At 39.4% G+C, this 15,628-nt stretch overlaps 1 protein-coding gene across 1 annotated transcript in view; it reads right to left on the bottom strand.

The window, feature by feature from the left end:
• Nucleotides 1-15,628, bottom strand: part of LOC135079825 (pupal cuticle protein 27-like) — a 363,223-nt gene that overhangs the window by 89,114 nt on the left and 258,481 nt on the right. The window lies entirely within an intron of this gene.

Here is a 15,628-nt window from a genome sequence, read left to right as displayed (position 1 = left end):
TTTATAATCGGCGGAGATATTGCGTATAAAAAAGTTCATTCCCAATTTTCCACCCTTGGGGGTTGTTTTTTCTATTATTAAATTTAAATGGGACCACCCTTGAGGTATTACCTATACACCGAAAAAAGATTGGTTCAAATCGGTTCATAACACTGGTCAACACTGGTTTTGCCACACGAACTTTGATAGCTAATTTTGTTTTACCAATCCACCCTCATTATTAAAACACAGTTGTCTTATGTCAATTAGCCTCATGTTTGTTGTGATACGGTAATACTCATAACTAGTACTACGGCAGTAAATTAACAGAAATGCGTACAAGTAAATTGTTATAAAATTATTTGTTGTTGAATTTGAACATTGTTTTGGATTTATTAACCCTGTGAACATGTCGAGGAAGTGTAATAATGATCCTAACTCTTTTTGCTATGTCTGCGGAGAACTTACATTCAAAAAACAACGACGAAATTTTACGAATCTTGTGTTGGAGTGTTATCACCCTTGTTTTGGTTTTTCTGCCGCCCATCAAGACAAATCCTGGGCCCCTTATGTCTGTTGCATAACGACCCTCATATCTGGAACGAGGGTGCACGACCTATGCCGTTTGCTGTACCCATGATATGGACTAAACAGCAAGATTACGTTTCTGATTGCTATTTTTGTCTCACTGACATAAAAGGTATAAATTACAAGAAAAAAAACACAGTTATTTACCATAACTTGTCTTCAGCTATAAGACCAGCCTCTCATTGTAAAAAAATTGCCAGAACTAATACCAGTTGCTACTACGTCCGCTGAGAACGACAATTCACAACCGTCCACTTCAGGTCAATGTGTTGTCCCTAAAATAAGTGATGCAAAGATAAAAGTGGTTATTTTTGCTGCCCCTCAAATTAGGGAGTTAATAAAAGATTCAAGATTTGAATAAAAATTAAGCGATTTAGAAAAATCTGCATGGAAGGATTTTAAAAATGTTGTTGCAAATTTTTTGGGTAAACACAAGAGTGGCAGCTACAGAGAGTGGGTTAGAGAGCTATTATTGTCATATCAAGCATTGGGTTGCAACATGTCACTTAAGATCTATTTTTTAGACTCGCACCTGGATTTTTTCTGACAATTTAGGGGCTGTTAGCGACGAGCACGGTGAGAGGTTCCATCAGGACATTTCTAATATGGAAAATCGGTACCAGGGCAAATGGAGCCCAAATATGTTAGCAGATTACTGCTGGATAATTAAAAGAGACCAACCAGAAGCTAAATATTCAAGAAAATCTTAGATTATTAAGTCGTTTATAAAAAAAATAAACTTTTGATTTACGAGATCTGCGTTTTTTCCTAATATTTCAAATTACTCAATAGAATAAAATCCTTTTCTAGCAAATTATTTTTAACAGTTGGTTTTTTCTTACAATCACCAATTAAACTAAAAATATCAAAAAAGTCCGTGTGGCACGACAAAGTTAAAATTTTGTTGACCAGTGTAATTGGCGGAGTTATCGCGTAACAAACATAGAAAAAAAAAAAAAAAAAAAACATACGGGTCGAATTGAGAACCTCCTCCTTTTTTTTGAAGTCGGTTGAAAAACACCCTTCCATGCCGCTTCTATTGGTAACTCAAGAACGACTAAGTTAAGCTCTAGCTAGACCAACCACTACAAAAAATGCTTCAGTGTAAGATTGAAATAAAAATTAAAATTATTATACTTTCAAAACGGGCCACCCTTGAACCGTGCGAAATTATGCATACAACATTATGTAATTTCAATCATCTGTTAGAACCAGTTTTCAAATACCAAGCTAGCTTGCTCTATCTAGACCGACAAACATTTTTATAGTCTGGTATTTGTTATAAAGGATAACAGAGGAAGTTTCTAATTAATATTGACAAGTCTTGATTAGATTATCCCGATATCCGTCTGTGTAATACATACATAATACATAATTATGTTGCGTGGTTTAGTAATTAATGGAAGTAAATGTGTTTCCCGGTCAGCGTTGCCAGTTTTTTTTTTTTGCCAAGTCGGGACTTTGGTACTTTTTGAGTGAAAATAGCGGGATTCTTCCGTCAGAAGCGGGACATAGTAAAAAAACGTATATAATCAAAGGTTTTCAAATATTTAATTTAATTTATTTGACTTAAAATTACGTTTACTTGACAATAGATAGCAAAAGTAGCCATAGAAAATGTATTTTAACAAAAAAATAATATTTTAAACCATGTGCCACGTACGGTCGAGTTCTCTCCGAAAAGCAGCACCAAGCCTGTCCCGCGCGGAACATTTAAATTTGATTTAAAAATCGGAACGTCCCGCCAAAATCTGGACGTCTGGCAACGCTGTTCCCGGTAGACGTAGTGTCGGCAGGCCCCCTACTAGGTGGACTGACGATCTGGTGAAGGTTGCGGGAGGTGCCTGGATGCGCGGTCATCGGGGACGGCGCAGGACCGGTCATTGTAGTAATCCTTTTGTCTAGCAGTGGACGTCATTTGGCTGAAACCAACGAAATGCGTTTGATATACGACCAATGAGGAGTAACTACTAAGGCTGAGTTGCACCACCTAACTTTGACCGTAACTTTGACGATAACCGGTGTTTTTTGTATGGATTTTGACAGATTTTTGAGGTTTGTCACAGTTAAAGTAAGATGGTGCAACCCAGCCATAGTAATCTTTATTTGAGGCTTCCGGCGACTGGGACCGCAATTAACTAGGACCGCGGTCCCAGTCGCCGGATCCATAAAAAATAATAATTTTATTCCGGCGACTGGGACCACTCATAGATAACTTAAAAGAAAATATTATTCAATCCAAAATTGGTACAGTACTAAAATCCATGAGCGGTCCCACTCGCCGGAAGAAAATTATTTAATTTTTACGCATCCGGCGACTGGGACCGCGGTCCCAGTTAATTGCGGTCCCAGTTGACGGAATCCTCCTTTAATTTTTACTATAACATTGTATAGGTACTACTGTACATTCTATTACTAACGAAACTCTGTCTGTCTAGTAACTTTTCGGGGTTACGCCGGAAATCATTCCTCAAAAAATCTGTATAAAAATTAATAATATTAATTGGATAAGTGTTAATTTTTGGCATTGAGATCGAATTTTGAAGAATTAAGCCTTTCTGTAAAAGACTGAAACTCTCACGACTGAAACCATGAGCAAAACTAGTTAATGCATTTGTTTCAGTATCATCTACTACATCGATATTTAGCTATTTATTTATGTTTATTGAAGTTGGAGCCATTTCGCAGTGTAAGATGTATAATGGCATCATTAGTCCTATTGTCTCATTACTTGCGGGCGTCAGGTCAAGCAGTAAACACTGTAAAGCTGCAGTCACATTTGAAAGTAATACAGTACCTATTTAAAACAAACAAAATTGATTTTAGATTGAAACACTTTTCTTGACATGAGACGGCTTAACATATTTTTTTAAATTACTTGTACTTACTCACTAAACGAACTAAAGTCGCTGACATAGCCCGACGGATTAGCAAACTGAGATGGCAATGGGCAGGGCACATAGTACGCAGAACTGACGGCCGATGGGGCAGCAAGGTTCTGGAGTGGAGGCCGCGTACCGGAAAACGGAGCGTGGGACGTCCACCCACAAGGTGGACCGACGACATCATAAAGTTAGCAGGAAAGCGCTGTACGCAGGCCGTTACCAATCGGGAAATACTAATAAGCATTGGGGGAGGCCTATGTTCAGCAGTAGACGTCCTATGGCTGAGATGATGATGATGATGGCTTACTAATTCATAATTTCTGTCTTCCACTTTTTGGTAGAGCCATTTCCAGTCGTTTCTGGACTATTGTAATGTTTTATTACCGACACGGCACACCATCGAGCGATTGTATGGTGTTAAGGAAAAGCAACAGTGGACACAAAAAGTGACTTCATCTGCACAGGGAGTGGCTGATTTTATGTTGATAAATGAAAATAAATATTCACTGGTGCTTAATACCACATTATGACAAAGACAAAATGTAGGTCTACCTCTACCCAGCCTCCTAATCAAAATTTAAAAGTGTTTGACCACGTTTCTGAGTCACTAAAGAAACCCACGCGTTTAGTAAGGTTAAAATCATAATAGTTATAGTTAATATAGTAACCACTTCAAATCCACGACTCGTGTAGACCATACTATTACAATATGCATTCCCCCTTCACATTTTTCGACGCCCAGTCATGTTTAGCGAAAGATTGCACGCCATTCACTATGCCGCAGGATGTTATAGTAAAACTTTATTATGATGTGGCCACACTATACGAGTTGGTATAGGACAAATGTTAGGGGTGAGTTGCGTCATCTTACTTTAGCTTTAACATACGTTAAAATTCTGTCAAATTGCATAGAAAATTCACTGGCCATCGTTAAAGTTAGGTGGTGCAACTCAGCCTTAATATTAGACTAGCTTTTGCCCGCGGCTTCACCCGCGTGAAATTTAGTTTGTCACAGATCGTCATAAATTATAGCCTATATGTTATTCTGGGTTATAAACAATAATACTGTAAAGTTTCATCAAAATCCGTTGAGTAGTTTTTGCGTGAAAGAGTAACAAACATTCAGACATCCAGACATCCACACAAATTTTCGCATTTATAATATTAGTAGGATGATTGTCAGAGAAATTGATGTTTTGAATAATATTTTAGAGATAATTTGGGAATTATTTTTTACCCGACTGCGCGAGAAGGTGGGATTATGTTTTGAGTGTATATTTCTCATATTCGAATCGAATTCAGTACGCAGTCCTTCAGAGTGTAATCTTTTAAGTATAAATTCATAATGTGTAAGAGTTAAGTCCTGAGTCCTGAAGCCTTATAATATTGTCATCGGAAAATAAATTTTTATTGGATTGACTTTATCGTTAGAGACATATTTTATCTTCAAATTTTGGGTTCGAATCCCAGATCTATTTGCTTTTACTAATATAATGAAGGGTTCCGTGCGCAGGTAGAGCTTGAAAAATAGTCGGTCCAATTAGGCCATGTAAAACGCCCAGACTTCTTATACCACCAGGGATACTTGTTACCTTTTAACTACAGTCAGTGTAACTCTAAAAATAACAACATGTTCTAAATTAGTATTTAAATGAGCATAGCCAGAAGCAAACGCTCGTCAAATTTTTATTTCTCCTGTAATAATCTAGTATATAAATCACAACATAAACTAATACTTCCCACGTTCAAAAACTAGTTTTAAATTACATTTGATAACCTGTTACAGTAACAAATATTTGACCTCTCAACTAGCGCAATTTCTCAATATAAATACAAGTTATATGCAACTATTATGTTACACGTAACTGCGTGACCTCTGTTCATCTAGTGTGCTACTATTAATCCAGGAGTGCCTAATTAGAATGATTTGTGTACGGGCTAACCGCACATAAAAATTGTACATTTCTTACTTGACCTAGTTTAAATTTAGCTAAGTTAGCTTTACGTCATTGCTCGTCACTATGCGTTACAATATTGGTGAATTCAATAAATCAGTGTACGTTCAACACTCGTCGGGTTTGGTTATTAGCTCTCCTTGGAGCCACAATCCCTTCAGCGTCCCTTAGCGAATCCTTAATGTGTGGTTTACTACCGCTACATTAGTTTTGGTCCTTCGAGCTTACGAACAAGCAGGACCCCACGCGAGTGAAGTCCTGTGTTCTGATCTAAACTAGCGATAACTGTGGTTGAACTTTGTACGTGACCTCATTCTGCGCACGGCCACGTGTCTGCATCAGCGCCAACTCCGTGACTGTGGATTGTCACTCAGCAGCATCAGCGTCATCCAGCGTATAGCGTGAGTCGGGAGATTCGCCTTGCAGCAACATTCAAGTAAGATCGTTCATATTTTACTAACACATCGAAAACTACCATGTCGAACTTCGAAGCGTTATTCAGCCGTCAAGGTGAACTTGTAACTGAAATTCAGCGTATTGGATCCAACTTCGGAAAGGATCCAGCACATCGTAAAACCTCAGCGTATCTGAAGCTACGTCTACAATCGTTAGATAGCTTATGGGGAGAGTTCGATCGTAACAATGAGCAACTAGAAACTGTCGAGAGTAGATCTCAGCGGTACTTTATAGAGTCTATCTACGAGCAAACGAAAAACTATTATACAGAAATAAGAGCGAATCTTTTAGCATACGAGCCGTTAGGGTCAGGGTCAGGTTCAGATTCAGGTAAGGTGAAAATGGACAAGACTGACTCTCCGAGCAAGATCGACGAACTTATGTCCTACCAAAGGACCAACTTTCGAGCGTTTAACCGATTAACAACGAGCATTCAGGTGAGTGAAATATCGGATAAGTGGGAGATCGAAGATGAACTGCGAAACATCCAATCGAGATGGCAGGACATTGACAAGCTACATCTGAAAATAGACAACATCCTTGAAGGTGAGGATGAGCTCTATCAATACGAGTTCCTCAAATACGAGAAAATATTCAAACAAACTAAAAAAGCACTGTATCAAAAACTTAATGCTACAGCGCATGTGCAGCAAGCTACTCCTCTGCTGGAGATACCTACATTCACTGGTAAATACACGCAGTGGCCTACATTTTTCGACTTATTCACCGAATCGATACATAACAACACATTTTTATCAAAAGCACAGAAAATGCAGCATCTTAAAGGTAGAGTAAAGGGAGAAGCAGAGCGTTTAATTCAGCACCTGAATATTTCAGCTGAAAACTACGACGTAGCGTGGGAAATTCTGACACATCGTTTTAATAATCCTCAAGTGCTATTTACAACGCAAATCGAAACGTTATTAAATCAGCCTAACGTGAGCAAGCAGACGTCATACGAGATCAAACGACTCTATGACACCACTACGGAGTGTATCCATGCCATACATAACCTGGGCGTGGACACCAATACATGGGACCCTCTACTAGTTCATCTCCTAACAAAAAAACTAGACAGCGACACCTACAGCGACTACAAAGAAGCACGTAAGTCTCCTAGAGATTTAGCTTCGTTAGTAGAGTTTATGAACTTCCTCGAGAGCAAGTTTATGGCCCTCGAACCCATGCACAAGCGAGAACGAGATAACACAGCCTCCACAGCTTCCACAAAGCCAGCTCCTGCATATCATCAACCTAAAAATCAACATTACTCGAAACAATACAATAGTAAGTTCGCATCTAAAGGATATCAAGCAGCCATCGCATCTACGTGTAAATGTCCTTTATGTAATTACGATCACGAGCTCTATAAATGCAACAAGTTTAACAATATGACAGCGGAAACGAAATTGAGGACAGTGACGAAACTGAAACTTTGCCAAAATTGCTTATTCAAACACTTACACGATAAATGCACTTCGATCAAAAGGTGCAAGGAGTGCAATAGCGAACATCATACGATTCTACATGACGCATTCATCGGGTCATCGCACTCAAGCTCGATGCCTCCAACCGATTTAAAGGCGAAATCTACCATAGCAACACCGCCTATATCTAAATCACTTAATAAACCCTACGCTGCCAATCACGTTACTGCCAGCGATGAAGAGGTTTTATTAGCGACTGTCTTACTGCAGGTTAAAGGCATTGATGGTAATTACGTCACGCTGCGAGCTCTTCTTGACCAGGGTTCGCAGATTACACTTATATCTGAAAACGCCGCTCAGCTTCTAGGGTTACCACGCCGTAAATTTAGCGCATCAGTCTCTGGCGTAGGTAACAGCCCTAAACAAAGCAAAAGCCTTGTGACCCTCGAATGCAAGTCCATCTACGACGATCACAGCTTCAATACAGAGGCATCTGTCATTTCTCGAGTGATTAGCGATCTACCAAACATTTCATTTTCAAGGCGATCATGGCCTCACATCCAACATATGCAGCTAGCAGATCCCGAATACAACGTTTCGAAACCAATTGACATATTATTAGACGCATGTGTTTACTCTGACGTCATCATGAGCGGACTAGTTAAAGGTGAACACAACGCACCAATAGCGCAGCAAACCAAATTAGGTTGGATTTTATCGGGAAACGTAAAAACTTTCAATTGCAGCGTAGTTATAAATAACTTAGCGGAGATAGAGAAATACTGGGAGATGGAAGAGATTCCTAGCGCAGCATCAGAGCTTACAAGCGAAGAGCAGTTTTGCGAAGAGCATTACATTGCCACTACTAAGCGTCTAGCAGATGGTAGATATGAAGTAGCGTTACCTATGAAAGAAAGCTATAACGAAAAGCTTGGCGCATCTAAAGCCAAAGCAACAGCCCAATTCAAGCAGTTAGAAAGCAAAATGAATAAAAATAAAGCATATTCAGAAAGCTACAAGCAATTTGTTAACGAATACCAACAGCTGGGACATATGCGGCCGAGTAGAGAGAACCGCAGTCCTTCGTGTTTCTTACCACACCATGGCGTCATGAAACACGATTCCACCACTACAAAGCTTCGTGTGGTCTTTAACGCCTCTTCTAAAACAAGTACTGGACTCAGCCTCAATGACGTAATGGAATGTGGTCCGAACTTGCAGCATGACCTACAAACATTAATATTGACTTGGAGACAGTACAAATACGTCATTACTGCGGACATAGAGAAGATGTTCCGTCAGATTATGGTCAGAGAAGACCATCAACATCTTCAGTCAATCGTTTGGCGAGATTCACCTCAGGAATCGCTACAGGAGTACGTTCTTACAACCGTAACTTATGGCACTAAGGCTGCTCCATACCTAGCAATGCGCACCCTGAGACAGCTAGCTAAAGATGACATGTCAAGGTACCCCCTTGCAGCCTCAGCGTTAGAAAAAAGCTTCTATATGGATGACCTACTCAGCGGACAAAATACACTAGCAGCGACTAAAGAGTTACAGACTCAGTTAATCAACATCCTCAAAGGCGCGGGGATGAATCTAAGAAAATGGTCAGCCAATAACCCTGAGCTTTTAAAAGAGTTATCTACAGAACAGCTCGACAAGCCCTTTGACTTTAGGTGTTCGGAATCCCGAAAAACCTTAGGGCTTCAATGGACACCGTCGTCTGACTCATTTTTATTTACAAACAAAACTGAACTTTCTAGCAAATGTAACACGAAACGACAGCTACTTTCACAGATATCGAAACTGTTCGACCCATTGGGCTGGCTCTCACCGCTGACAATACGAGCTAAAATACTTTTTCAAAAAACTTGGTCAGCAGGATTAGGCTGGGACGACGAAGTTCCTGAACTAATTCAAAGCGAGTGGACTGAACTTCAGAGCGACCTTCAAAAAGTAAGTCAGTTCAAGATACCTAGATATTTAGGAGACACACAGCAAACGTTCCAATTACACGGCTACAGCGACGCGTCAGAGAAGGCATACGCCTGCGTTGTTTACTTAGTAGCACGTGACAGCAAAGGCGAGCTCACATCGCAACTTGTTGCAGCGAAAACTAAATTAGCGCCACTAAAAAAGGTCTCCCTGCCACGATTAGAACTCTGTGGAGCCCTACTTCTTACTCAATTAATAAAATTGATTAAAGCGTCATTAGCGAACAAAACTTGTCATGTATACGCCTGGACTGACTCCATGGTCGTACTGGGGTGGATACATGGTGACGCCGCTCGATGGAAACAGTTTATTGCAAATCGAGTTCGGCAAATTGTTGATGTAATTCCAGCTTCGAATTGGAACCACGTTAAGTCTGAGGAGAACGCAGCTGACTGCGCCACCCGTGGATCATCAGTCTCCAAACTACAGAGTAGCTCCCTCTGGTGGCAAGGCCCAGAATGGTTGCTTAATTTCGACCCAATTAACACAAAAAATAATACTTATGAAGCGCCAAATCTGGAAGCAAAAAAGGTCAGTGTGAACGTAGCTTTACAAGAATCAAATTCATCATTCATAAATGAATTGTTAATAAACAATAGCTCCATCACTCGTGCCGTAAAGATAGTGGCATGGGTATCACGTTTCGCCGCTGCACTTCGTCACAAGGCTATAGAACGTGAAACTTACCTATCAGCTGACGAAATAAACAAAGCGTATCTATTAATAATTAAAAATACACAAGCTCAAGATTTTGAAAGCGATTTAGAAAGCATAAGAAGCAACGGCCATGTTCGATCAAACAGCAAAATAGCGACCTTGAATCCCTTTTTAGATAAAGACGGAATTTTGAGAGTGGGAGGACGCCTCAGTAACTCAAACGTCAGCAGCGCAGCCAAACATCCAATAATACTATCTAGTCACTGTCGTTTAAGTGACCTAGTTATCAACCAAGCGCACATCACTACCTTACATGGTGGACCACGTTTGACCTTATCCTACATAAGAGAAAACTACTGGATTTTAAGCGGCATGAGAACAGTCAAACGACAGCTGAGACAGTGCATTCCATGCCGACGCTTCAGTTCAGAAAAACACCATCAAATAATGGCTGATCTTCCTCGAGCGAGAGTGACCCCCTCCCGCCCCTTCGCACACACCGGTGTAGATTTTACCGGTCACGTGGACTTGAAGCTAAGCAGGGGCAGGGGAGTAAAGACGTACAAGGGATATGTAGCTGTATTTATCTGCCTAGCGACAAAGGCTGTTCACCTAGAATTGGTGTCAGACCTTAGTACTCCAGCGTTTTTAGCAGCGTTCCGCCGTTTCTGTGCACGGCGAGGGACTCCCTGCCGCATGTACAGTGATAACGGTACAAATTTTGTCGGAGCGAAGCGAGCGATAGATAAGGAGTATAAAGAAATCTTACGTACCTTGAATACAGATTTCTTTAATAGCATCAATCACATGAACATTGAGTGGTCGTTCAATGCACCAGCATGGCCAAGCGCAGGTGGTTTATGGGAAGCCGCCGTGAAAAGCTTTAAAAGGCACCTAAAACGAGTCCTAGGTGAGCAGAAACTTACATACGAGGAGATGACTACTCTAATTCAGCAAATCGAAGCCTGCTTGAACTCGCGTCCTTTGTTTCCTTTAACAGAGAACCCAGAGGACACGTATTTAACACCTGGTCACTTTCTCATAGGTGACTCTTTACTATCTAGACCTCAGACTGATCCAGATAACGTTAGCTTACCTGCACGATGGCAACTGGTGCAGATCATGAATAAGCAATTCTGGAAGCTTTGGTCGTCCGATTATCTTCAGCATCTTCAGGCCCGGTCTAAATGGACCAGCCCTACTAAAAACTTCGAAGTTAACGATATCGTTATTATAAAAGACGAAAATTTAGCTCCAGGAAAGTGGGCACTTGGCAGAGTCCAAGAATTACACCCTGGAAAAGATGGATACGTCAGAGTCGTATCTATAAAAACCGAGAACAACGTCCTTAAACGTCCTGTAACAAAGCTCATCCCCCTTCCCGTCGAAAAAACTATCGATGATACCACTACAACGAAGCCAAGCGATCAGCAACCCCAAGTATCTTCAAACAATGAGAAAAGGGCTAGCAGAAGCAAGCGTAGCGTATTTACAAACTTCATTTCTCTAGCATTGCTCTTATTGACTATGTTTATATCTCCATCGATGCAGCAAAACATTAATAGCAATGTGACAGCACTAGAAGATAATAGAGCGTTATATTTTGACACGATTTCGAATATACAGTACATTCGAGATGAGTGGCGATTGGTTGTGTACTACAACCTTACTAGCTACTGGCAAGCATTGGAAGACATGGAGATGTACATTCGTCATTTAAAGAGCTTAACTTTGAATTTAAAAGGCATGTCAATCCAATCTAATGCACAGTATATGAGTATTGCTAACCAACTAGCGCATGAACTTACGGAAATTGAGCACTATAATCGACTCCTACAAAGCAGCAGACGCCAAAAAAGAGGCCTAGTTAATGGTATTGGGTCCGTAGCGAACTATCTATTTGGTGTTTTAGACGACAACTTTGCTCTTCAATATGCTAAAGATATTGAAAAGATTAGCTACAACGAAAATCATGTTAAACAACTCATCAAGAATCAAACAACAATTATCGAAGCGGAATACAACATAATACAGCGAAACGAACAAATCATGAACAAACAATTTTCATTGATAAATACATATTTAAGAGAAACAGCAACAGAGCTAACTCAATTACGTAATGACGTCCACAATGGACTTTACATAACGTCGTCAGCTTTAGCAGCCAACATCATCCTAGAGAACCTGAGACGTATACAAACCTCACTTATTGATACCGTTACTGACATCACTCACGGGCGCATCGATACGCACCTGTTGTCTAGCGAGCAATTAGAGCAACAAATAAATTTTATATCAGGTCAGCTACATGGTGATCTGAAAGTACCTGTAGAGACACATAACATTCGTGACCTATACAAGCTACTCAAGGTATTCGCCAAGGTCTACAAAAAATACCTTATCATCGAAATTAAGGTCCCACTGATCAATAACGACATCTACGAGCTTGATAAGATTATCACCGTTCCACGCAACACAGAAGCAGTTTCCTACCTGACTGTACCTACTTACCCTTACCTAGCGTTTAATCTAAGAAAAGAAGCAGTTATATTTTTAACTGAACATGATCTGCAAACGTGTCTTCATGCATCTGAAGAGAGAATGCTATGCTCTTTAGATAAACCTATTTATGATTTAGATCTCAAGCAAAATTTATGTAACCTAAGTATAATAGATGCAGGAAAAATAACTTCGCCCTGTATGTACGAGCAAGCTCCTTGTAACAATAGGTGGATCAAGTTACACCTACAGAATGTCTGGTTGTACTCATGTTGCCACGAGTGCAACATTCGCACATTTTGTCCAGCTGGTATGACAGTCAGCACAATAGCGGGCAACGGCCTTCTCGATATAGGTCAAGGTTGCACTCTCAAGGGAGACTCATTTACGATATATGCTCATAACGACTTTGTGAAAAAGGTAAATATAGACTTAAATATCGAAGCCCCAAAGATATCAATTCTCAACAAATTGATAAACACCTCAACAATTAGCGATCTTACTACAGAAAGTCACCAGCAAGCTTATCATGAGATAATGGATGAATTAAATGTGGTAAAGCAAGAATCAGCATCGGATCTCAGCGTCCATGACATCCACCAGTACTCAATCAGCTATGGAATAGTTGTAGTACTTCTGATAGCAGCGCTAGTGGCAATCTTTCTTCGAGTCCGAAGGAAAAGGTCTCGGCGCGTGCAGCTTTCGAGACATCCAGCTGTCCTTAGGAGGGGACATCCGGTGAACATCGAGCGGCAGTGTGTGTCTAGTGAACAAGAAGTGCAACCTCAGTGTAGTGAATTGCGTAAATCAGTGAGCATGGGCGTGTTAAGTGTTGACAGAGGCTCGGCGCCTCCTAAGCCCCCGCGGTCCGTGTCGATCTCTATTCCTTGTGAATCCCTCGGGGAAATAATTGAGTCATCCGATTAAGTGTTATTTATTTACTGGACAATATTATGGACACTAAGTTTACTATTTAAACTCTTATGTAACTCTATTTTATTGCAAATCTTTACGTATTCAATAACTTCTTAAGCATCTTATCAATTGTTTTTATATCAATGTTATTAACTAGCATAATTTTGAAATTCTTAAGCGTTTCTATCAATGTTTTCACCTAGCATATCTTTTTGAGCTTAATGTACAAACTAGCTTCTGACTTAGCATATTACTTTGTATCATTTTAAGCGATTTGTCCTTTTTTCTTCTCTGATTGGCAAGATGTACGGGCTAACCGCACATAAAAATTGTACATTTCTTACTTGACCTAGTTTAAATTTAGCTAAGTTAGCTTTACGTCATTGCTCGTCACTATGCGTTACAATATTGGTGAATTCAATAAATCAGTGTACGTTCAACACTCGTCGGGTTTGGTTATTAGCTCTCCTTGGAGCCACAATCCCTTCAGCGTCCCTTAGCGAATCCTTAATGTGTGGTTTACTACCGCTACAATTTGTCTACATTGAATTTGATACTGTATGTCTGTTCTGTGTGAAATGACAATTAAAACAAGAATTAAATGAAGAAATCGATAAGATGGTCGATAGATTCGTAGGAAATGAGAGATTAAGGTTCATAAGATCCATTATCTATACTTATAATAAATCTGTAGAGAGGTCAATTCTGTAAATGAAATATATTTTCAAAATAACTACCAGGGGGTGATTAGTGATCGTTACTGATGGCAAAAATGCAGTCAGTAAAATTTTTGTCTGTCTGTCTGTCTGTCTGTCTGTCTGTCTGTCTGTCTGTCTGTCTGTATGTTCCTTATAGAAACAAAAACTACTCGACGGATTTTAACGAAACTTGGTACGATTATTTTTCATACTCCTGGGCAGGTTATAGTATACTTAGGAATTCCCACGGGAACAGGAATTAGCGGGAAAATCCTTTTGTATGAAAAATCTTAACCGCTTAAGTTAGACGCTTCAAATTTAGTATGTAGGTACCTTAGTAAACTTAAAGCTTAGTTACAATAAGGAATTCCCGAAATTCCCACGGGAACAGGAGTTAGCGGGAATAAACATTTGTATGAAAAAATCTAAACCGTGTAAGATAGATGAAGGGGGTAAAACGGGATTCACGCGTACGAAGTCGCGGGCGGCCGCTAGTGTGTAATAAAACATAACTTTTATGAATGAACACTAAAAGAGATTCAAAATAATTCACAAAGTGACTTGGTACTGTTAAATTAGGAAAATAATGTACAAAATTGGATCAATTAATTAGAGTCGAACCTACAAAACACAATGAATTCAGTTTTCGCGTAACTATGACATAAGCTACAAGTTTTACATACAAAAATATGTGAATAACCTCCTAATTATCGCTGAAACAAATCCAATGTTTCCCATAAAACAATCAGGGTAAGATGGTCACTTGTTTGAAATGAAAGCTCAAGATAGTGTAGATAATGTCGTTAAACTTTTAACGAAGTTTGTAAAGTACCTACTCGTATTTACATATTCTATTGGTAGTATAATCAATAATATTTACTCTTCAAACCTGGGGACAACAGAACCCACGGTTCTTAGCTAGTTAGAAAGAAGATCAAGCCCAAGGCTGCGAGGGCTCATCTAGATCACGTTTGCAAGTGTAATACGTTTATTTTTTGTTCTACATTAGATTTATTCTAATTAATGTCTAAGTGTGGCAGCTGGAACGTACATCTCTGTGCTAAACTCCTTTCTCCAAGGTTGGCAATTTAATTATTGTAAATGGTTCTAAATAAATATTTAAATTTTAATGGTAGGACGAGTTCGATCAATGACATAATTTATGAACAACTATAGTTTTCGGGTTCCAATCTACTCCGACGTTAATTAACTATAATATTCCACAGTATTTCAGTTGTTGTTGAATAACTTAGCACGCATATATTGTTTTTAGTTATAAGAAACTTGGGTACTGAAATAAAGTTATTTTTATTTATTTAAATGTCAGCAAGGGCACAAATGGAGCTTTTGGCCGCTTATGTGACTCAGGAGAGTTTCAGAGTTCAGTTTCAGGAGATTCAATATACGAGTATCTCCTGAAAGACCGATCTGTTACTTTGCTATTTAGGTAGTATATTTAATAAGAAAATAACTAGCAGTGGCTAGATTTGCTAGTCAAATTAATGACTATGATGATAACATGATTATTATTATTTATGTATTTTAGTGTGATAATGATAACAATACCT

Source organism: Ostrinia nubilalis, chromosome 17 (assembly GCF_963855985.1).
Source record: "Ostrinia nubilalis chromosome 17, ilOstNubi1.1, whole genome shotgun sequence".
NCBI classification, from domain to species: Eukaryota; Metazoa; Arthropoda; class Insecta; order Lepidoptera; family Crambidae; genus Ostrinia; species Ostrinia nubilalis.
This window is presented reverse-complemented; position numbering and strand designations above follow the sequence as displayed.